Source organism: Phocoena sinus, chromosome 17 (genome assembly GCF_008692025.1).
Source record: "Phocoena sinus isolate mPhoSin1 chromosome 17, mPhoSin1.pri, whole genome shotgun sequence".
Lineage (NCBI taxonomy): Eukaryota > Metazoa > Chordata > Mammalia > Artiodactyla > Phocoenidae > Phocoena > Phocoena sinus.
In genome coordinates, this window is record NC_045779.1 from 57,237,377 (window position 1) to 57,263,161 (window position 25,785).

Sequence of the window (25,785 nt, forward strand, 5' to 3'; positions counted from 1 at the left end):
CAGAAAATGGGTATACAGGGAACCTACCTCAACAAATAAAGGCCATATATGACAAACCCACAGCAAGCATCATACTCAATGGTGAAAAACTGAAAGCATTTTCACTAAGATCAGGAACAAGACAAGGATGTCCACTCTCGTCCCTCTTATTCAACATAGTTTTGCAAGTCCTAGCCACAGCAATCAGAGAAGAAAAAGAAATAAAAGGAATACAAATTGGAAAAGAAGAAGTAAAACTGTCACTGTTTGCCGATGACATGATACTATACATAGAAAACTCTAAAGACGCCACCAGAAAACTACAAGAACTAATCTATGAATTTGCTAAGGTTGCAGGATACAAAATTAATGCACAGAAATCTCTGGCATTCCTATACACCAATAATGAAAAATCAGAAAGAGAAATTAAGGAAACACTCCCATTTACCACTGCAACAAAAAGAATAAAATGCCTAGGAATAAACCTCCCTAAGGGGGTGAAAGACTTGTACTCAGAAAACTATAAAACACTGATGAAAGTAATCAAAGATGACATAAAAAGATGGAGAAATATACAATGTTCTTGGATTGGAAGAATCGATATTGTGAAAATGACTATATTACCCAAAGCAATCTACAGATTCAGTGCAATCCCTATCAAACTAGTAATGTCATTCTTCACAGAATTAGAACAAAAAATTTTACAATTCATACAGAAGCACAAAAGACCCCAAAGAGCCAAAGCAATCTTGAGAAAGAAAAACAGAGTTGGAGGAATGAGGCTCCCTGACCTCAAACTATACCACAAAGCAACAGTAATCAAGACAGTATGGCACTGGCACCAAAACAGAAATACAGATCAATGGTACAAGATAGAAAGCCCAGAGATAAACCCATGCACACATGGGCACCTAATTTATGACAAAGGAGGCAAGAACATACAATGGAGAAAAGACAGCCTCTTCAATAGTGGTGCTGGGAAAACTGGACAGCTACATGTAAAAGAATGAAATTAGAACACTCCCTAATACCATACACAAAAATAAACTCCAAATTGATTAAAGACTTAAATGTAAGACCAGACATTATAAAACTGTTAGAGAAAACCTAGGAAAAACACTCTTTGACATAAGCCACAGCAAGATCTTTTTTGACCAACCTACTAGAGAAATGAAAATTAAAAAACAAACAAACAAATGGGACCTAATGAAACTTAAAAGCCTTTGCACAGCAAAGGAAACCATAAACAAGACAAAAAGACAACCCTTAGAATGGGAGAAAATATTTGCAAATGAAACAACAAAGGATTAATCTCTAAAATATACAAACAGCTCATGGAGCTCAATATCAAAAAAACAAACAATCCAGATTAAAAAATGGGTGGAAGATCTAAACAGACATTTCACCAAGGAAGACATACAGATGGCCAAGAGGGACATGAAAAGATGCTGCACATCACTAATTATTAGAGAAATGCAAATCAAAACTACAATGAGGTATCAGCTCACACCAGTTAGAATGGGCATCATCAGAAAATCTACAAACAATAAACGCTGGAGAGGGTGTGGAGAAAAGGCAACCCTCTTGCATTATTGGTGGGAATGTCAATTGATACAGCCACTATGGAGAACAGTATGGAGGTTCCTTAAAAGAACTAATAATAGAACTACCATATGACCCAGCAACCCCACTACTGGGCATATACCCCGAGAAAACCATAATTCAAAAAGAGACATGTACCTCAATGTTCACTGCAGCACTATTTACAATAGCCAGGACATAGAACCAACCTAAATGTCCTCTGAAAGATGAATGGATAAAGATATGGCATATATATACAATGGAATATTACTCAGCCATAAGAAGAAACGAAATTGAGTTATTTGTTTTGAGGTGGATGGACCTAGAGTCTGTCATACAGAGTGAAGTAAGTCAGAAAGAGAAAAACAAATACCACATGCTAACGCATATATATGGAATCAAAAAAAAATGATACTGATGAAACTAGTTGCAGGGCAGGAATAAAGAGGTAGGCATAGAGAATGGACTTGAGGACATGGGGTGGGAAGGCGAACCTGGGCGAAATGAGAGTAGCATCGACATATATACACTACTGAATGTAAAGTCGTTGGCTGGTGGGAAGCAGCAGCATAGCACAGGGAGATCGGCTCTTTGCTTTGCGATGACCTAGTGGGGTGGGATTGGGCGGATGGGAGGGAGGCTCAAAAGGGAGGGGATATGGGGACGTGTATGCATGTGGCTGATTCACTGTGTTGTGCAACAGAAACTAACACAGTATTGTGAAGCAATTATACTCCAATAAAGATCTATTTAAAAAAATCTATGGCAATTCTCTGTACTTTCTGTTCAATTTTTTTGTAAACCTAAAACTGCTCTAAAAATTAAAGTCTGTTACATTTTTAAAAATCTACCATTAGATTGACATAGTATTTATGAATATCCTAAACTGTATCTTGAAGTTTTATCTAATATGAATTGCTTAATGTTATGTGTATAGACATGCTGCTCTTGAATCAAAATTTGCCAGGAAAAATTATCTGCAAAAGCTGGCAGCCATTGAAATAAAGTAGGTCATTACTGGTTGACAAGTGCTACAGAAATACATGAATGGAAACAAAAGGGGAAGGGAAATTCTGATTTATTTCATTCCCAGGCATATGGAACGAGGAAGAAAGCACTCTTATACATGAGAGCACTATTAAACTGAAAAGGCTGTCAGGAAACAGAAAGGTCAGACACATGATACAATTCCTTTAAGGCTTCTAGAAATTGTGGCCAAAAAATCATTCAATGAGTGGTGACCTGGAAAAGTTTGAAGTATCAGTATAAAGCACACATAAATAATAGTAGCAGGAAGCTGGGAGATGATTATCCCTGGAGAGACTTTCAGATATAAGTTGGGGAAAAGGTAAGTAATATCGTATTTATTTTTTCATTCACCTGCCAAATGTTTACTAAGCACCCGTTGTGTAGGGCTGTGGTCCTCAAACTTTGCTGCACATTAGAATCGTCTGGGGAGTTTTAAAAAATTCTGATGGCCCGCTCACATCCCATACCAATTAACTCAGAGTGCCTGGGGGTGGGGGCCAGGCTTAGGACTTTCTAAAGATCATTGGGTAACTGCAATGTGCAGCCAAGGTTGAAGACACTTATCCATCCAAGAAAAGTCAATTGTGCATGTTTTTTTCTCTCAAGGAACTTGAAATCTAGGTAAGGAGATTAGTCATGTAGACAAGCAAATAGAAAGCAGAATTCAACAACACATGCTTTAAACGTACCATCTCATTTTGAGGTTGGCTCAACGCTCTATCATTTCTCCAACCAAGCAGCTCTGGGACTCCAGAGAGCTCTGCAGAGAATATATTTGTACTGATGCAGTCATTTTGGGAGCCTCAGTTCCAGAGAGAGGCAGACAAACTGGAAAGATTTCAAAGCAGAGTAACAAAATGATTACAGGCCTGGGGGTTTGGACTTATGGGGAAAGATGAAAAGAACTAAATATGTAAAACCTGGCTAAGTGACGATTAAAGGGGGGTCATGATAACAGTTAACTAATACCTGAAGGGTGCAAACATCAAGGAAAGAAGTGAATTACTTTGGATAACGCAGAGGGTGTTAGCTAAAGGTAATAGGATGGTATTATGAAAGCGAACATGAAGGCACAGTATCGGGTAATCCTTGCTGACTGAGCAAGCTCCTGGGCCATGGAGCTGGCTCCCAAAGGAGGGGTAGCAGCCACATCATTTGAGTTCCCATAAAACAAGTTTGGACAAAGACTTAGGAAACAAGAGCAATTCTGTATGATCTGGACCGTGGCAGGCGGTGGGGACAGTTGAAGGGAAGAGACAGAATAACTCAAAGATTTTTCGACTCTAATACCAAAATGATATTATTAAAACTTCACAGAAAAACAGAAATTGGGAAGAATCTTTCACTTTAAATGTCATTACAAATGAGGTTGACCCATTAGGTCTTATTAATGTACTCACTATATACTCAGAAATTACATCCTGAGCCACGTGCTGCATACGCTTTATGTGATAACCTTGTCAGCTTTTTCATTCATTTTACTTTAATATAAATATAGTCGTTACAGTATGAAACACTGCTTCAAAGACATTTAAGTATAGAAATTTCTGCTATAGTTTTATGACGTTCCTAAACTGGGACATCTTGTTCCCTTAAACCAAGGACAGAACACTTTGTTTTTTATGCAGGGCTCCTAAATGTTACAAAATTGAGGATAATAATTATAGCTAATATTTTTGGAGCACTTTCTATGTGCCAGACACTGTGTTACAATAATTTCTACCCATTATTTAATGTAAATTAGTGATCACCACAACTCTCTGAATAAGCACTGATTTTTTTCCCATTATTTACATGAAGGAAACAATTTTTAAGGAGGTTAGGTCAAGGTCACACAGCTAGTGACTGATGGTGCCAGGAGAAATGAGAACCCAATCCTGCGTGGCTCCAGAGCCCACACCCTCTGTCTCTTATTTTTATGAAGTGTTTTTAAATAACATAAAACTGGAAACCAAATAAAAATTGCCTACTTACAAATTCCCCTCATAAACCTTATCAGAATATTAATACCTAATTTATAGGATTATTGTGATGAGTAAATAATTTTTTAAAATAACTATCATAAACTGGCACATAGTAAGTTCTTAACAGAAGATAATTTTAAAGAAATAAAACAAATTAAAGCCTAAAACACACAAATCATCCATTTTTGACACCAATTTCTTCTCATATCGTTTATATAAATCTAGCCATCATTCTTTTCTCTGCCTCCTACTCCCTGGGTATTATTCTCATAAAACCAGGAGGAAAACAGATTGATAAATTAATTTTTAGTAGGCTTTCACGTGTTAAGAGTTGTGCCTTGATGTTTAAAAGAAGAATCATGGGGGCTTCCCTGGTGGCGCAGTGGTTGAGAGTCCGCCTGCCGATGCAGGGGACACGGGTTTGTGCCCCGCTCCAGGAAGATCCCACATGCCGCGGAGCGGCTGGGCCCGTGAGCCACGGCCACTGAGCCTGCGCGTCCGGAGCCTGTGCTCCACAATGGGAGAAGCCACAATAGTGAGAGGGCCACGTACCACAAAAAAAAAAAAAAAAAAAATATATATATATATATATACATAAAATATTATAAATAATTTGATGTCACATATGGTTGTGGAGCGGGGAGAGGGAGCCTTTGGCTAGAGAGGGTGACAGGGAAGTCCTCTTTAAAGAGATGATTGTTCAGCCCACACCTAAGGGACAAGAAGAAATTCAGATGTACACAAAATCTAGAAAAAAACTTTCACATAGAAGTTACCAGCAACTGCCGAGTTCCTGAGGAACTGAGTTTAGAGTGTTCTAGAAACTCAAAAAAGCTGTGAAGCATAGTGAGTGAGGGTGAAGATAGCATGAAATGAAGTCAGAAAGCTAGAGTGTGGTCATATCCTGCAGGAATTCCAGCCCATGGTCAGGAAGTAGGCTTCATCCTGAGCATGTTTGAAATCTCACAACTCCAGACTTTTAAGTAAGGGAGTGATATGCTCTGCTCAATGTTTTTAAAAGTTTACTCTGGCATGTGACTGGATAATAGATTATTCCTATGCTGCAGGACAGTGATGGTGGGGGATTGAGAAAAATGGAAAAATAGAAAAGCAGAGTACAGTATGTACAGTTTACAGCTTTTACATTTACTTGTTGATTTTTTTGGTTCTTTAATTAATTGTGGGGTTTTTTTGGTTGTCTGTTGTGTCTTCTCCATATTGAGATCAGATAAGTATTGATTTAGACTAGCATGGTAGCAGTGGCTATGAGGAGAGGTGTATAAATATAAGACATATCGTAGAGCTAGAACTGAAAGAAGTGGCAGGTGGATTGAACATGGGAATCAAGGGGAAAAAAAGGTGCTGTCCAAGTTTCTAGCTTTATTTTTGGAAGTAGTGTTTACTGAGATGGTGAAGACTGGTAGGGCCAGGTTTAGAGATAGATTGGTACTTCATTTTAGGCAGGTTAATTCTGAAATGCCCTAAGGCATCTAAGTGATGATGCCAAGTAGCAGCTGGATAGATGAATATGCATGAAAGGGAGGCCTGGGCAGCAGATCCCAATGTGGGGGATTGTGTACATTAACTATGTTTTCTTGTTTTCTGTATCTTGACGCTCTGCCATCTGAGGCCTCAGTGACCAGGGAAAGATTGTCCTCCCAGGGCTAGGTAATTCCTACAGACAGCAAATGCCTCCCCTGTGAGCACGCCTTTCATATGCAAACCAACTAATCCTGAGTTCACACCCCCAACTACCTCCTTTATCAGGCTCTCATCATCAAACCACTATCCTCTGCTCTAATCTCCCACAGTCAGGTACCAGACAACTAGGGACCACTCCTACAGCCCAGAGCCCACCTAAATTATTCAAACTATCCAATCTTAAGCCTGCTCAACTTGCCTACCCTGCCTTGTCCAGTCCTTCCTATGAAAACCACAGTAAAGCCCACTGCCCATGCTTTCCCTTGCTCCTTCTGCCTCCTGCGGACCTGGTCCTTCCTGTGGAACATGACATGCCACTTCTCCTGGGAACTATGAGTGACAAGCTATTTTCCAAAATCATGTCATTTGATCTCATCACATATTTTTTTGCCTTCAAATCTGTTATTGATTTTATTTATTGATTCTATTTATTTTTTGATGGCCATCATCTCCTGATCTATTTGCCTGACCATATATGTAATAAAAACAAAATACTGGGTACATTTTAAAACAGGTTGTCAGCATAACTATGGTATTTAAAGCCTTCAGAATGATGGAGATGTCTTAAAGGGAGAGTGTAGATGGAGAAGAGGAGACAAGCGGGACCCCCAGGGAGTCCAAAAGAATAAACATACATGTTTTTGGGTTTCAGGCTGTGTAGCAACTGAGTGAAAGAATTATTTCCAAGCTTTCTCAGCATCCCACAAATCGTGCCACATAAGCCGCTGCCTACTCCATATAAGTGTAAGGCTGATCCTGTTTCATAATGAGTAATCTTCACTAAACCCACAGGCACAGCTGAGTTATCTTCCCAGGGAAACAACATGAAGCTAAAAGCCACCTACAGGAGTCCGTACCCATTAGGCAGAACTCTTGAGATAGAAAGCAACCATCCCTACGTGCTGATAAAAAGGGAAAAACACATAACCTAAACTTCTACACCGACACGCATCTGTGATCTGTATTGTCAAAGTATCAGGCATCCAGACAAATCTGAGCTACATCCCAAAATCAGGTCTCAGACAGGTTCAGCTAGAACACAGTGTTCTCATAGGTCTGGTGTGAAATGAGTAAAACAGGCAGTGTGTTTTCAACAAAGCTGAATGGATACGTTTAAAAGAACTCTCTTTTAATCTGAGAGATGATCCTTTTTTGGTATATACACATCCTTTCATTTATAAAATGGCTGCAAAAGTAAGCAGAGTTTGTTCCTTTTTTTTAACTGACAAAAGTAAAAGTAGGCAGTCCTACAGAAGCCACCCACATTTTTTACTCATTTATTTTTACGGGACCATGAATTTGAGAATTGGGGGACTACTAATCTAAGAGATGTCAATATCCAGATATTTGAAAAAAAACTCATCATTTATAATCATCCAGATTTTCACTTTCCATCTGCATCTTCACTGGAGTCACAGGGAAGCAACTTCAGTGAGATTTCCCACTCCCAATGTTTCCATTCTGCCAGGCTGGCCGTGAATAAGGACTCTTATCACAGTGATGGAGAGAATGAGGAGACATCATGAGCTGAAGTGCATATTTTCTCAGATACTGACAAGTAAGGACAAAGGTTCAACAGTGACTAATGAGTAAAATGTTAAGGTGGAGACGGCACTTAATTGTTTAAAAGCAGTCACAGGAGTCATGTAGCTGCATTTACTTTGAAACCAAATCAAGCTACTGATGATGTGGCAAGGAAATATTTATTTATTTGTTCATTTAAACAAAAAAAAAGCTTAATGCTTAATCAAAGGCCACTCACTGCTTCTACCTTGAACAGCTGCTGTAAGAGGGTATAAGATAAACAAGTTTGATAATTCTTGGAGTAATTACAGCATCAAATTTCTGGGCATGTTCTTCAATAAATAGGTCAGACTCAAAACTGTTTGGAAGGAGAAGCTAGTCCTGAGGAGGTTGCTAGGAGGGGGAAGAGGGAGACAGAGCCAAAAGCACAAATAAGTGATGAGGTTATGCAATAATCAAGCCATTCCTTCCTCTTCCTATTGGAGTTACGAGATTAAAATACTAATCTCGCACTAGGCATTTCATCAGATGAGAAGCAGTGAGAAAGGAAACTTCCACTGTTTTCTGTGGAGGAAGTGATGCAAAGTTTGAGAAACTGGCTCCAGGATTCCCTACTGTTGCTTCCACACTCACCTGAAGTGATCATCCTGAACCAAGCCTATGAGAATAAAAGGGAAGCCATTTGTCATTGGGATCTAGATAGACCTCTGACCTCCCTAATGTCCTTATGGGCCAGAACGGAGGCTGCAGGCAGAGCAGGCAGAGGGTCTGCTCATTCTGTATAAAGAAAGACATCATTCCCTGACCCTGTTGGGGTTTTCATTCAGTTGTAGCTGCAAAATACTGACATCACACCAAAGAAAAAAAGTCACATATTTCATGTAAATATAAGCATATTTGTAAAGGCATGTATAAATGATGTTTACATAGATACGTGTGCATGTGTGTGCATACATTTTTAGAGGGGGCATGGGAAGAAAAAAAACTAATCTCATTAGAAATCTGAAGTAAGAATTATTCTTTTCACTTATAAAAAATAAAAGGCTCATACAAAGATTGGTTCATAAACTAAATGGTACTTCAGCGTTTACTAAAGACAGCAGTTAACCATTTAATTCCTAAGATAACTCGCTTGCTTACAATAAAATCTGGATGAGAAATATTTAATTCTTAAGGCTATAAAATCATGTCATTTGATCTCATCACATATGCTTTTGCCTTCAGATCTGTTATTGATTCTATTTATTTTTATTTTATTTTACTTTTATATAATTTTTAAAGGTTACTTTCCACTTACAGTCATTACAAAATATTGGCTATATTCCCTGTGTTGTACAATACATCCTTGAGCCTATTTTATACCCAATAGTTTGTGCCTCCCACCCCCTGACCCCTGTACTGCCCCTTCCCCACCCTACTGGTAACCCCATTTGTTCTCTACATCTGTGAGTCTGCTTCTTTTTCGTTATACTCTTTAGTTTGCTGTCTTTTTTTAGATTCCAAATAGAAAACAGTATGGAGGTTTTCTGAAAAACTAAAAATAGAACTACCATAACCCAGCAATTCCACTCTTGGGTATACCCCAAGAGTATACCCAAGAAAAAAAAAACCCAGTAATTCAAAAAGATACATGCACCTCAATGTTCATAGCAGCATTATTTACAATTGTCAAGATATGGAAGCAACCTAAGTGTCCATCAACAGATGACTGGATAAAGAAGATGTGGTACACACACACACACACACACACACACACACACACACACACACACACACTGGAATACTACTCAGCCATAAAAAAGAACAAAAATTTTGCCATTTGTAGCAACATGGATGGACTTGGAGGGCATCACCATCATATATTTTAAACAGAATTATACAAAAAGGAGAACCTGATTTTGCCAAAAAAACTTAATCCTGACTGAATCCTTCTTTAGTTTTGAATCGCCTCTCTTTTCTTTCAGTCTTCCTCTCTCTTCCTCTGACCCAGCTCTTACACAATTTCAACTGCCACACTCAGAGACCCAGAAAGAAGAAGTCACAGTTGGTTTACATTACTACCCAGAGATGAACTGAAGCTCTGGTAGTGGAATATGGATCTGCTAAAGAAAAAAAGTTGTCCCACTTACTGAGGAGGAGGTGGAGAAGGAGTAATGAAGGTGCAGAATTCAAAGTAAAACTAAAATCTCCATCAGGTACATGCTAATTCAGAAGTCCAAATAAGTAGAACACCAGCAAATTAAAGAACGAAACAAGAGTAACTGCTATCTCTTCTGGCAAACTACTGAGAGCTCACAGGATTTATTATGAGCAATTAAGGGTGTGGTGGCCTGGGAGAACAGAAGCTGTAGTCTTTGCTACACGGACATGGAAGGGAACATAACAAAACACCTCATGTTTAGAGCTCTTATTTGCCCCCAGACAAAACAGCTTGTGCATGCATCTAAGCATGTACCTGAATATCCAAAAGCCTTCCAACCTCTCATCTCAGAATTAGAAATAAAAATTTCTTTATAAAGGGGGGGGGGGCTAGGATAAAGCAGGAACTAATTATGATTAACACTTAGAAAATAAAGACATTAATGCAATCTTAGTTCCCAAAGAGATAAAAGTCATTATTCCCAGTTAACTGTGATAAGATAAGTTTTACAGAAGTAATTGAGAAGTTCAGAGGGATCTTAAAAGAGCGCTCAGGCATTGAGACAAGTTTCAATAAAACATCATTTCAAGAAGGCTCCTGCAGTGTAGAATCTTTGAAAACTAGACCCATCCTACCTCATTTGTTAGCTTAAATCTGCCTAAACTAATCTAAACTAGCTAGATCAGAATCACTCTGGAGTCCTAAGGGTTTACTCTGTTCTTGCATCTCTAGGAAACGTGTGAGTCTCTTCTCCCACCTCTGAAAAATTTGAAGCTTCCACCAACACCCCCCACTGAAGCATGTACAGTTTCTGTCTCACATCCAGGTTTCCCCAAGCACTTATGCCACTGATGTTCCATAGACCAGTCAGACAAAGGACCCCGGTGTTTGTGAGTATCCACTCCTAGCACTGGGTGCTGGCTGGCTGACAAGTGACCAGTAGGGAGCAATGAAGAGGGATTCCCTTATCCCCTGAAAAAATCAGAAACCTACAGGCAAAATGGGCTGACTCATTCAGAGAGATTGGCAAGTGGCCAGAAAAGTAAATGCCTCCTAATTTTAAAAAATGCATGTCTAAAAAATAAACCTTATATCATCTTAATAATAGCAACCCAACAATATGCCAGATACCACGGGAAGCATTTTGTTAGTATCATCTAATTGAATCCTCAAAACCCATAAGGAAACTGAAGATTCAAATATGATAATGAACACAAGCATTTGAGCCTAACACCTAGATTCAAACCCTAGTTAGCCAGATGCAAGTTGTTTAGAGGAGTTACCTTATTTCTCATTCACCCCTCAATAAGACAATCTTATAAGCATTCATTCTGCCTCCAAAACCTAAATATCTCCACTTTTCTCCATCTTCACAGCCACCATCTAAGTCAAAGAGACAAACTCAGGTTTCATGGGGCTCGAGGCTTATCCAATTTGGCAAGCCATATTTAAAGAAAAGGAATACAGAGCTATTAATACAAAATTGGGGAAAAACAAACACATATTTAGAATGAGCAAATAAATCTCATATGAAAAAATTTTAATGCTGAAAAATACTACAAACTTTATAAAAACCCAGAAAATAACATATTATTTTTATTAATTAGTATGTTCACACACCTCTATAATTTTCCTACATGTTTTTACCTGCATGCTCTTTGATCACCTCTTCATATGACAACAGTTTTGTAAAATACTTTTTGATAAAGAAAATAGATAATTCAATCTTTCTTCCATCAAGTTGAGGATTGTTACTGAGAGCTTAAAACTTTTATTTCAACATCACTACACTTTATTGTAGTGCTATGTAAATGTTTAAGACTTTCGTCAAACTTGGAAAGACTACTTTCTACTTTCTTCTGTAGGTGAGCTATAAGATTTCAGAGCATTTCAAGTTTTTATATGTAGTGACTAATCTTCAACACTCTTTGAATTAGCAAAACTCACTACGCAGTTTGTTGTTGATGTTCTAATTGAGAATGGTGTAGTATGAGTTTTATGTTATCTTCACCTTGTCAAAACAGCAAGAAACTTAAATCTTTTACTAATATGTTCATATGACTCATTCCTCTTCATTAATTGGGTTATCAAACAATCAACAAACTCTCAATTCTACTCAAAATTTGTCTCTTCTTCTTAATGAATTAATGAAATTTGAAAATGTGAGGGTTATACAGTTCACTTCTGGATGTCAGAAAAATTTCTAGTAAATTTATTGTTAACCTTTATCACTTTTGTCTCATATCTCATTAGTTTTTAATCTGTATTTCTTTAGTTCTCCAATAAGTGTAAAGATTGTGAAAGTAGTATGCTTCGTTTGTGTAATGGAACCATTGCAAACTGTAGTTTAAATGACATACACCCACATCAGTTTCCCCCAACAGATCCTAAAAATGCCCAGAGCCAGTCCAATATATCACTCCATCCAAGTGGAAATATGGTGGAAGGAAGATCAGAGTGGAAAGAAACAGCTGTCGTAACAGTTAACAGTTAAGATATCTTATTTTTGCAAATATCACAAAGACATATGACATCACGAATACATTGCACAGGCTCTTTCCCAGCTGAAAAAGGGGCTACTGTGAGCAAGGGATGCTGAAGCTTAAGTTTCATTAGCTTCAAGGTGAATCCACCCCAGGCCACCACCACCTATCAGCCAAGCAACTTTAGTAACTTTCTGACTCGTCTTCGTGCTTTCACCCTATCCTCCTAGAATCCACTTCCATGTGACAGCCTAAGAAACTTTTAAAAATGTAAATGAATTCATGTCACTCTCCTGTTTAAAACGTTTCAGAGGTTTCCCTTTGCATGTATGATAAAGGCCAAACTCCTTATCACCAAATACTGGCCCTATGATCTACATGCTGTTCGGCTCACAGACTCAACTCATACCTCCTCCGACCATTACTCACATGCTGTTGTTACCCTGGCCTTGTTCCCACAGTGAGCTGCCCCACGATCCCAGTGGAAATTATGCAACAGTGTTTCATAAACTCAAAGCACCATATCCATGTTAACTACAACTATTAGCAGAGTCAGGGGTAGAAGGCATGTGATTAGGATGGTTGAGGAAGAAAATTTGCAGATTTTGATTCTTGCCAAAGCCATTCCTGCTCTTCTCTTTCTTACTCCTATAAACACTGTTCTGAACCTCCACAAATGGAACTGCTACAAATACAGATCCAAGTTTTACAGCCACATAGCGAGTCACCATATGTGTGCATATGGTACACACGTATACATACAATATGTATAAGCAAATGGCAAGAGTATTTAGCTATACTAGCTTGCCTACATTACAGATATTTTATCAAATTACTGTCTACATTTAGAAACCTAGCTAGTAATTAAAATACAACTTATGGCACAGTGTTGCTTAAATTACAATGGCAATGGAAAGTTTTAAGATTTTAGTCAATGATTTCTAACAATCCTCCTTTATCAGAAAGAGTCACTGTTTTTTTTAACATTATCTAGCAGTAATGTGGCTGCTCTCCTCAGGTCAGAGATGAAAAGACTGAGGAATAAAGAGCTGATTCAGGTCATGTGTAGTCAATAGAGCAGTCAAAGAAATAAAGGTCTTGTTATTCCAGGTCTTGAGAGTGTTTGTTCCCTCACCACACTGGATTTATTTCCTGGGTACAGCAACATTAAGCATTTTTCAGCAACATAAAACAACTCAAAGACACACATGAAAATTTGGTGACCAGATGAATATAAAGAGAATTGATAAAAATAAGAGAAAAAAAAAAACATTGCAGAAGACCATACAGGCAGGAGATCATTATAACTGTTCGGTTATCTGCCTAAAGATGAAGGCTATGGGGTTCACAGGATACAACCAACATGAAGTTTGAAAACATCTGTAACATCTGTCATTTCATATATCATACGTGACAGGCTTATCACCTTTCAAATGTGTCTACAACATTAAACTGCTTTGCATTGTCTGATGATTATTTCTTCAGATGATTCACCATTTGTACAGCACCGGATTTTGCACAAGTTCTGGTTTCTCTCTCTCAATATTGAGGCTCATCTCATATTTATATTCAAGGACTTCCACAGTCTCATCCAAATTTAGGTGCTGCCTGACTCACACTTCCCCTACATGCATGTATAAATCAAATAAGTTTCATTATGGCTCCCTTTATAGGTCATGATTATCCTTTTGCCTACTGCTCAAATGTCCACTGAAACACCCTTCTACTACCCCTCTGTTAATTCAAAATCCACTCTTCTTCCAAGATGAGCCCAAATCCTTTTCCTCCACAGGCTGTCCCCAAACAGCTTGCTCCACAATGTCACTGCCTAGAAATGCCTAAATCTCTGAAGCATAATTTTGCTCTATAATATACACATTTCTCATGTGCCTAAGACTTTTTATTCCCACAAGCCTGTAAATACCATAAGAATGGAGCCTTTTAAAATTCTCTCTGTCATCACCATATGATCCAGCAGTCCCACTCCGGGGCATATACCCAGACAAAACTATAATTCAAAAAGATAATGCACCCCTGTGTTCATAGCAGCACAATAGCCAAAACATGGAAACAACCTAAGTGTCCACTGACAGATGAATGGATAAAGAAGATGTAGTAGATATATGCAATGGAATACTACTCAGCCATAAAAAGAATGAAATGATGCCATTTGCAGCAACATGGATACAACCAGAGATTATCATACTAAGTGAAGTAAGTCAGAATGAGAAAGACAAATACAATATGATATCACTTTTATGTGGAATCTAAAATACAGCACAAATGAACCTATCTACAAAACAGAAACAGACACACAGACATAGAAAACAGACATGTGGTTGCCAAGGGGGCAGGGAGAGGGAGGGACTGGGAGTTTAGGGTAAGTAGATGCAAACTATTACATTTAGAATGGATAAATAACAAGGTGCTACTACTGTATATTACAGGGAACTATATCCAATCTCATGGGGTAAACCATAATGGGAAAGATTATTTTAAAAAAGAATATATATATGTCAAAAAATAAAATAAAATTCTATCAAGTCTTGAGCTAAGCATATACTAGGGACCCATTAGATATTAGTGTATTTATCCCCTTAGAAAAGTTACCCTCCACCCCTACATTTTTATTTTCTAATTTTAGACACCATTTTATTCCACTGCAGTCTCTGGTGTCAGATTGCAAGGTTTAGAATCATAGCTCCATCATTCCCTAACTTTGTTACTTTAGACAATGATACTTTACTTTTGTGCACTTCAATTTTCTTAACTACAAAAAGAATGGGGACTTCCCTGGTGGCACAGTGGTTAAGAATCCGCCTGCCAAGGCAGGGGACACAGGTTTGAGCCCTAGTCCAGGAAGATCCCACATGCTGCGGAGCAACTAAGCCCGTGTGCCACAACTACAGAGCCTGTGCTCTAGAGCCTGTGAGCCACAACTACTGAGCCCACGTGCCACAACTACTGAAGCCCGTGCACCTACAGCCCACGCTCCACAACAAGAGAAGCCACTGCAATGAGAAGCCCATGTGCCGCAAAGAAGAGTAGGCCCTGCTCGCCACAACTAGAGAAAGCCCGTGTGCAGCAACAAAGACCCAACGTAGCCAAAAATAAATTAACTAATTAAAAAAAAAGATGCTGAGTAGTTATGTTACAAGTTTAGCAATAATTAAATGATAATGGTTAGCACAGTACTTGACACACTGAAGTTTTCAATAAACAGCATCTATTATTATTAGAATTATTATTGTTACTACCTGCTCCTCATGAAATCCAGGCTCATATATACTCCACCAATTAAACATCATTGTTATAACTATATTAATGTAAGATTTATTTGAATGTATGTATTTTATTACTTTATTCTTACTAACATGACTTCTTTTTCTCGTATCTCCCTCTAGTATCATGTTCCTTCTGGCAGGACATTTTTTTTTCTTAATTTAATTTTATTTATTTACTTTTTTTTTACAGCAGGTTCTTATTAGTTATCCATTTTATACATATTAGTGTATACATGTCAATCCCAATCTTCCAATTCATCTCACCACCACCCCCACCCTGCTTTCCCCCTTTGATGTCCATACGTTTGTTCTCTACATCTGTGTCTCTATTTCTGCCTTGCAAACTGGTTCATCTGTACCATTTTTATAGATTCCACATATATGCATTAATATACGATATTTGTTCTTCTCTTTCTGGCTTATTTTACTCTGTATGACAGTCTCTATGTCCATCCACGTCTCTACAAATGTCCCAATTTCGTTCCTTTTTATGGCTGAGCAATACTCCATTGTATATATGTACCACATCTTCTTTACCCATTCGTCTGTCGGTGGGCATCTAGGTTGCTTCCGTGACCTGCCTATTGTAAATAGTGCTGCAATGAACATTGGATAGCATGTGTCTTTTTGAATTATGGTTTTCTCTGGGTATATGCCTAGTAGTGGGACTGCTGGGTCATATGGTAATTCTATTTGTAGTTTTTTAAGGAACCTCCATACTGTTCTCCATAGCGGCTGTATCAATTTACATTCCCACCAACAGTGCAAGAGGGTTCCCTTTTCTGCACACCCTCTCCAGCATTTGTTGTTTGTAGATTTTCTGATGATGCCTATTCTGACTGGTGTGAGGTGATACCTCAATGTAGTTTTGATTTGCATTTCTCTAATAATTAGTGATGCTGAGCAGCTTTTCACGTGCCTCTTGGCCATCTGTATGTCTTCTTTAGAGAAATGTCTACTTAGGTCTTCTGCCCATTTTTTGATTGCGTTGTTTGTTCTTTTAATATTGAGCTGCATGAGCTGTTTATATATTTTGGAGATTAATCCTTTGTCCGTTGATTCCTTTGCAAATATTTTCTCTCATTCTGAGGGTTGTCTTTTCACCTTGTTTATAGCTTCCTTTGCTGTGCAAAAGCTTTTAAGTTTCATTAGGTCCCATCTGTTTGTTTTTTTTTGCAGTACACTGGCCTCTCACTGTTGTGGCCTCTCCCATGTGGAGCACAGGCTCCAGACGCACAGGCTCAGTAGCCATGGCTCACGGGCCCAGCCACTCCGTGGCATGTGGGATCTTCCCGGACCGGGGCACGAACCTGTGTCCCCTGCATCGGCAGGTGGACTCTCAACCACTGTGCCACCAGGGAAGCCCCCATTTGTTTATTTTTGTTTTTATTTCCATTACTCTAGGAGGTGGGTCAAAAGAGATCTTGCTGTGATTTATGTCACAGAGTGTTCTTCCTATGTTTTCCTCTAAGAGTTTTTCTTTACTCTGTTCCATGGCAGTGAATTCCACCATTCTGTCTTCCAGGTCACTTCTCCATTCTTCTTCCTCAGTTATTCTGCTATTGATTCCTTCTAGTGTATTTTTCATTTCAGTTATTGTATTGTTCATCTCTGTTTGTCTGTTCTTTCATTCTTCTAGGTGTTTGTTCTTTAATTCTTCTAGGTCTTTGTTAAACACTTCCTGCATCCTTTCAATCTTTGCCTCCATTCTCTTTCCAAGGTCCTGGATCATCTTCACTATCATTATTCTGAATTCTTTTTCTGGAAGGCTGCCTATCTCCACTTCATTTAGTTGTTTTTCTGGGGTTTTATCTTCTTCCTTCATCTGGTACATAGTCCTCTGCCTTTTCATTTTGTCTTTCTGTGAATGTGGTTTTCGTTCCACAGGCTGCAGGATTCTACTTCCTCTTGCTTCTGCTGTCTGCCCTCTGGTGGATGAGGCTATCTAAGAGGCTTGTGCAAGCTTCCTGATGGAAGGGACTGGTGGTGGGTAGAGCTGGGTGTTGCTCTGGTGGGCGGAGCTCAGTAAAACTTTAATCCACTTGTGTGCTGATGGGTGGGGCTGACTTCCCTCCCTGTTGGTTGTTTGGCCTGAGGCGACCCAGCACTGGAGCCTACAGGCCCTTTGCTGGGGCTAATGTCGGTCTCTGGGAGGGCTCATGCCAAGGAGTACTTCCCAGAACTTCTGCTGCCAGTGTCTTTGTCCTCGTGATGAGCCACAGCCTCCCCCCGCCCCCCGCCTCTGCAGGAGACCCTCTAACACTAGCAGGTAGGTCTGGTTCAGTGTCCTATGAAGTCACTGCTCCTTCCCCCAGGTCCTGATGTACACACTACTTTGTGTGTGCCCTCCAAGAATGGAGTCTCTTGTTTCCCTCAATCCTGTTGAAGTCCTGCAATCAAATCCTGCTAACCTTCAAGGTCTGATTCTCTGGGAATTCCTCCTCCTGTTGCCAGACCCCCAGCTTGGGAAGACTGACATGGAGCTCAGAACCTTCACTCCAGTGGGTGGACTTCTGTGGTATAATTTGTCTCCAGTTTGTGAGTCACCCACCCAGTGGTTATGGGATTTGATTTTATTGTGATTGCGCCCCTCCTACCATCTCCTTGTGGCTTCTGCTTTGTCTTTGGATGTGGGGTATCTATTTTGGTGAGTTCCAGTGTCTTCCTGTTGATGACTGTTCAGCAGTTAGCTGTGATTCCAGTGCTCTCACAAGAGGGAGTGAGCGCTTGTCCTTCTACTCTGCCATCTTGAACCAATCTCTGGGGACATATTTTAGATCTAGCAGCTCTCAAAAAAGTGTGGGATGGAGACCTCTATGTCTTGCCCAGACTGTATCAAGGGATCTGTGAGCTCAAAATTATTTTCGTAAGAACACTAGAAATTTTGCTTTTTTATTCTCACTCTCTTAGTGGAGTCTTCCAAAAGCTCCATGGCATAGAATATCAAAAGAGACTGAGAAGAAGATACGATGGGACTTCCCTGGTGGCACAGTGGTTGAGAATCCACCTGCCAATGCAGGGGACATGGGTTCGAGCCCTGTTCTGGGAAGATCCCACATGCCGCGGAGCAACTAAGTCCATGTACCACAACTACTGAGCCTGTGCTCTGGAGCCCGTGAGCCACAACTACTGAAGCCTGTGCACCTAGAGCCCATGCTCTGTAACAAAGAGTAACCCCCGCTCGCTGTAACTAGAGAAAGCTCGCACACAGCAACGAAGACCCAATGCAACCAAACATAAATAAATAAATAAATAAATAAAAGAAGATATGAGACTCCAACTGTCTACTATTAAGCCAGACATTAAAGAAAGTTGCAAAAATGTAAAATAATGTCATTACTATTTCAGTTTAACTGTTCTTTCTCTCTGGTTGATTTAAAAATCTTTTTTGGCTTTGACGTTCTGCAATTTCCCAATGTGTCAAAGCATGAAATTCTTTTTATTTATCCTGCTTAGGGTACATGGTGATTCCCAAACCCTAGGATCCATGGTTTATCATCAGTTCTGGAAAATTCACATTCACTACCTCTTTTTTTTAACTTTCCATTTCTTTCTTTTTTTTTTAAATTTACTTATTTTACTTATTGATTTTTGGCTGTGTTGGGTCTTCGTTGCTGTGCGAGGGCTTTCTCTAGTTGCAGTGAGCGGGGGCTACTATTTGTTGCAGTGCACGGGCTTCTCGCTGTGGTGGCCTCTCTTGTTGCGGAGCATGGGCTCTAGGTGCATGGGCTTCAGTAGTTGTGGCATGTGGGCTCTAGAGCTCAGGCTCAGTAGTTGTGGCACATGGGTTTCGTTGCTCTGCAGCATGTGGGATCTTTCCAGACCAGGGCTAAAACACGTGTCCCCTGCATTGGCAGGCAGATTCTTAACTGCTGCGCCACCAAGGAAGCCCCATTATCTCTTTAAATAGTACCCCTCTTCCATTCTCTGTGTTAGACCTTTACTTTCTAGCCTTGGTTCTAATATGCTACCTAACAGTCTTCTGAGTTTCATTTCATCGTCATCTCAACAATGTTTTTCATATTTAGAATTTTTCCTTTTTCATTTTTACTTGTTCTTTCCTAATACATGTTTTAATTGGTAAACTTTTTGTACCCTTTATATCTTTAATCATTACAAGTAGAGTTGCCACATGTAACACTTTATATAATATTCTATATGTATATTCTATATATGAAAAGTACAAATATCTCAAGGTTCTAACGCTATCATCTGTTGGTCCTAGAATTCTAAGTCAGAGTGGCTAGTTCCTCATACATTTAAGAATCTTTGTGGGATTATTTCTTGATCTTAATTGCAGGAGTTCTATAGTCCTTAATTGAGAATTGGGGAAACTTTTCTGGAGAGAAGATTTGCTCCTGCAGATAGACAGGGGATGCAACTAAACTGGGTTCACTTCAGGTCCCCTGAGCATTTCAGCTCATCATAGGAGATCCAAGCTCTCTCACTACATAACATGATGCCTGGAAATTCACCATCAGAAAGTTATACCTAAGGATTCTGAAGACATTTATATTTTTAGTAAGTTTGTTAAAATGCAAATACTTCTGTGGTGGACAATACCTTTGAGTTATGAGGTGCCTTTCAAAAAAAGGACCAGTTGAAAGATTAATAGAGCGATGTCCTACAAGGCTTCTTAAAGCTGGTTTTCAAAGGACTTCTCTCATGACAGTAGAAAGAAATATATTTTATGACTATATATTGATAGAATAAAGATGACAAATTAATTTCACCTCACATGCTGCTCCAATCTGGTGATAGGGGTTGTCTGGAGTGCTGTATCGAGAAGGAATCTGATGCCTTTTTGGGCCCCAGCAGAAGTAAATGCCATAAAAACCTGGTAATGTAATAATGGCACTGCCTGTGTGCCAGGCACTGTTCTAATTGCTTTGCATGTGTTAATTAATTAAATCCACCCAATAATCTTATTATCAGGTGTTGTTATTTTATATTTACAGCTAAGGAAATGGACATTGGTTTAATAACTTGCCTGAAGTCACACAGCTAGTAAGTGATGGAGCTAAGTGCTGAACATGGAACACCTAGCTTCAAGGCTGTCTGCATAATCCTTAAGCAATAATGCTCTGTAAATTAGAGCAGATAAATGGAATGAAAGGGACAAAGCAATTTGTCTCCCCTCTGTGCATACAGTGATGCAAAACTAGGACTTCTAAATGCTTTATCTTTAGATACCATGTGAAATAGTTTCTAAGCACTTCTAACGCTATCTGGTGCTACTTCCAGTCTAATATCTGATCAGAAATAAAAGGCTCTTCAACTGACACAGATGTCACTTGGGACAAGAGACCCCCATGGCATGACTCTTGATTGATTCATGAAGAGTGGCCAAAACTGAGGTATGAGCCATAAAGCCCCATGGCTGGTGCTACCTGCTTTTAACACATAAAGAGTCCTCACACACTCAACCAAGAATCGTATGATACACAGTGATCAGTAATAAGTACTGATCTTGGGCAAATGCTTCTGGTAAACCCTTCATCTAAATCTAAGGTTAAAATAGCACCAGATCTGCGAACAGAATACTTCTTGGAATATTTGTTTGTGATTTTTTTTCTTTTACAATATGCCTATCCCACCAGACCACGAAGTCTCCAAGACCAAGTCTAGGGCACATTCTCATCTGCACCCACAGCCTGGCAATATGCACGACAAGTAGTTGGTTCTCAATTTTTTGTGCATGGGGTGAATGAGTGGTGGATGGGTGGTGTTCCGTCTAAAACCAGAAGATAGTCTATAGGAATGCAGAATGTCGGTGTTCAGATCCCAAGCCTTCTGTGGAGATACCAACTGCTTTTGATTCTTAAGTAAGAAAGGGCAAAGTGAGATGCACTTACACATACATACACACACACACACACACACACACACACACACACACACACACACACACATTCACAGTTTGACTGACTTGGTTTAACAGTTACTAAAACGCACTCCCAGGCTAAAAGGTAGGGGAAATTTTCAAGGACAAGATGTCCCCTCCCCTCCCAGTAAATTTTTCACCATATCAGAAGTACTTTACATTTCCAATTTATATTTAATTTTGAGAAATTTAAAACAGCATAATTTCTTGTTTAAAAATGTAGAAATAGGTGGAGGGCCATAGTCATCCTGTATACACTTTTTAAGGAGCTTGGGATAATTGATGTATACACACACACACACACACACACACACACACAAGTTAAAAATGGAGAAATGCACACACATCTCTGGGTTTCCAGAACCACAAAAAGTGACCACGTGCTTCTCTGATGTTTCAACATTGTCTCCAGGGACATATGTGATATGTTTCCCACACTTACAGCACCTCTCTTAAAGTTATTCATAAGGTTTTTCTACCTGTAGGATACATGTCATCTTCTCACATCCATTTATATCATTTATTCATACATATCTTGAATAATAAATTGGCAAGTATTTTGTTTTTCTCATTCATATGGTGCTTGCATTATGGCATGTTCCCCTTTGGCAGAAGTTTCACAATTACAGGCCCTCAAAGATATAAACAAAAAAAATGATATATTTATAAAATATATATCATATATATGTATAAAAACAAATGTATATTTATATATAAATACATATATATATGTATACATAGTTTTTTCCATCCTTATGTCACTTGAGGACATACAGTAAAATGATTTTGTTATCCAATCACAAGAAAATTAGCAACCTTGATAAAAATTATCTGGGCAAGTAATGAAAATTTTAGTTAATAAAAAAAAAATTATTTCTAAAAGTACTATGTTATTTCCTGCCCTCTAAAACTGATTCCAATAGACATAACTTAATCTTTTGTTGGTAACTTTAGGATGAAGATTGCTTACTCCTCGATTTTATAGGACACCTATGACCAAAGTTACTTATTCAATAAATGTCTATTGATTGTCTCTTGTGTTCAATGACAAAGTTAGACTCTGTGCTACCAACATTATAAAGCATCCCTGCCTCAACTGTCTCACAATCTGGCAGGGAATAGAGCTATACCTCCCTAGTTATTTGTAATATGAATACAGTAAAATAACTTTTTCATACATTAAAAAAAAATTTAGAAGGTATTTCACCTGATCCTTAAAAAGAAAAAACTCCCAACAGGAATAAAAGAGAGTTAAGACATTCTAGACAAGGAGAATGGCATATGGCTGCAGCATAGATTTGAAGAGGTGACAAAGGGGGGAAATCAAGGGGGAAAGTTAGTAAAGAGGCTAAATGAATAGTGGTTAATATCATGAATTTGGAATCAGACCACCTCATTTCAAGTCCCAAATCCCCCACTTACTAACTTTACACCTGGGTAGGTTTTACCCTTTCTGAGCCTGTTTATTTATCTGCAGTTGTTGTGAGAATTAAATGACATAACGAATGTGAAGACTATTGTTGAGGTCCCAGAACCCAACATTTGGAATATTTGGAACTACTGTTGTTGATTCATTATTTATGTCGTTATTATTAGAAGTGACCTGTAGTAATGTCTCCAGGGACATGTCTCTAAAGACAGTGTGGCAAAGAGACAGCTCTTCTGCCCCAAAGGCAACTTTTTCCACTTTTGCCCACCCCCACCACTACAATGGGCTCCCCTACCAATGCCCATTAGGCCTAAACATTGCTGATTTCTTACCTGGATCAACTATTGTCCTTACTTCTATTTTGTCGCGGCCCTACGTTCTAAGAAAAAGTGGCAAAATTAGAAAATAAGAAAAGCCTATCTATGTTAAACTAAAAATAGGCTTCAACCGAATTCAGTGTTCCTACCCTCGCAGGATATTTCTATGCATTTTAAAGGTGCTCTTACTGAAATGATCTCTTAGACAAAGAATTCACTCTAATGGTGAGAATTTCAGATATGATGGCAGGCCTGAGGGAGAAATTTCCACACAGATACTTCCAGACCCCTCTAATGAATGATGAGTAGGTGGCTTCCTCCACCTACATGAAGAGCCATCTCTGCAGACAGCATTGCAGCTGGGTTCCAGTTTTGCATGCCATGAATTTCCAGTTACGTGGGTAGAAGATTCCATGGCACCATTCAGTTTATTCTTAGCATGTGTGGGTCATGCGTTATTCAGCATGATGAGACATCTCTGAATAATAAGGTGAAGATTATTTTTAAGGCCACAGCTAGCAAAACTGTAAATATTATTCAAAAGACAGAGCAGATGAAGCCATGAATACTCACAAGGCACAAGCAATAAAGTCAAGAAATTTTTATAAGGGATCTAAGAAGAACCAAACTGGTTCCTCCAATCTGCGAAACTCCAAATCTCATTGCACCTGAAGGCCTTGCAGGGCCCATTTATTGCCAACACATCCTTCTGCAGAATCCCTGGGCATCCCAGCTGCCAACATTTGATTCTTCATTAGCAACATTTCCAAACAACCTAGGAGTTTTCTAGGATCAGATAAATGAAGAATGCATAAACAAGAACTTCTTAATATGATTACGGGTCTTGCTCTGGAGGGAGGAAGGGACGCAGTAGAGTGATCCTTAGGCTGCTCATTAAAATAAGTCAGCTGCAGGTTGCTTAGGAGCCTGCTCCCCAGCAGCTTCTCCAAAGGAAGACTAGGCAGCTGGAGATGGTAGCTGATTAATAACATGACAGGTGTGGCTGATTGTCTCTAGGTGCCTTGACAAAAATATGTTCGTGCTGAAGCCACCATTCATTTTAAGTTAACACAAGGGTGTGGTGTCTCGAAGTTTCCACGTTTACCAATTATAAGCTGAAACTATTAAGCGTTTTGAAAACTAGCCAGAAAGCAGGCACACTGAAAAGTCCTGACTACACCTCTCTTTATGGACATCCTTTTTTCTGATCTTGTGTTACAGCAAAAATAACTTCAATCCCTCTCACCACTGACACGTTATAATCTTAACTTGTAAACCCTAAGCAAAAATAAATACTAAATTTGATAACCTCTATTTCAAATAGAAAAGAGTGGTATTAAGGTTTTAAAAAAAGCCAACTGTTGTAAGTGAAATTAAATCTCTCCAGGAACCTTTATTTTAGAAAGGTTGGTATTCAAAGTTTGATTCCTCATGTTGAAACAGATGGGCAGAGCAGGAATAATCTTTACTGTGTATCACTTTAAAATTCACTATTTATGTGAAGGATTCATGTTTCTAAAGTACCAGTAAAATGTCTTTACTCTTCTTTTCCCACATGTCTTTGAACATTTCAACTACTTTTGCGGTCTGAACCATCACTCCAAGGTGAATTACTTCTATTTCCACATTTCCTCTCCCACTCACTTCAGTTTAACAACGTTTCTGCTTACTGGTTCCGCCAGCTGTGTCTCTCACAGGAACCTCAAGCTCAAGCTGGTTGAAATGATTCATCCCCTTATCCAATAATTCAGCAAAACTTCTGGGCTTCTAATTGCTCTCGATGACATCTTCATGTCTGTAGTCACAGAGACTCAGAATCGCCAAGTCACTTTTGTCTCCCTTTTCCCTTCTTTCTTTACAGCAGGGTTTCTTCAACCTCTGCACTGTTGGCATTTTGAGCATGAAAATTCTTTGTCCAGAGAGGTAGGTTAGAATTGTTCTGTGCATTTTACAATGTTTGGCAGTATCCCCAGCCTCTTCCTACTAGTTGCCAGTAGGCAGTGCCCACTCCCCAATCTGTAACAACCAGAAGTGTCTCCAGACTTTACCAAGTATCCTCTGAGAGGAGAGAGGCAAAATCACTCGCCCTCCCCCAGCCAATTATAGTTGACACAGCCAACTTGTTCTACCTATTCTTCTCTTGCAGGTTCCTTGCATTATTTCTTTCTATCTCACTTCCATTTCAAGCCCTCACGTGACAATCAGAATGTGTGCTGTCTTTTTACAGTAATTTTTTGAGATGTACTGGATGGTGTCCCAAGACATGTCAAACTCAACAACCAACAACCAATCCAGGGGGAAAGAAAATCTAAAGAAAAGAAATCTGAGAAATAGTTCTGGTGACTCCAAAAAAGGTGGGAGTCTGAGGGCTTCAATGCTGATTTCATCTCTCACAGTTTAAGTTATAGGATTATTTTAGAATAGGAAAGACCCAATAAGAAGCCATCATTTAACTATTTAGACAATCTTG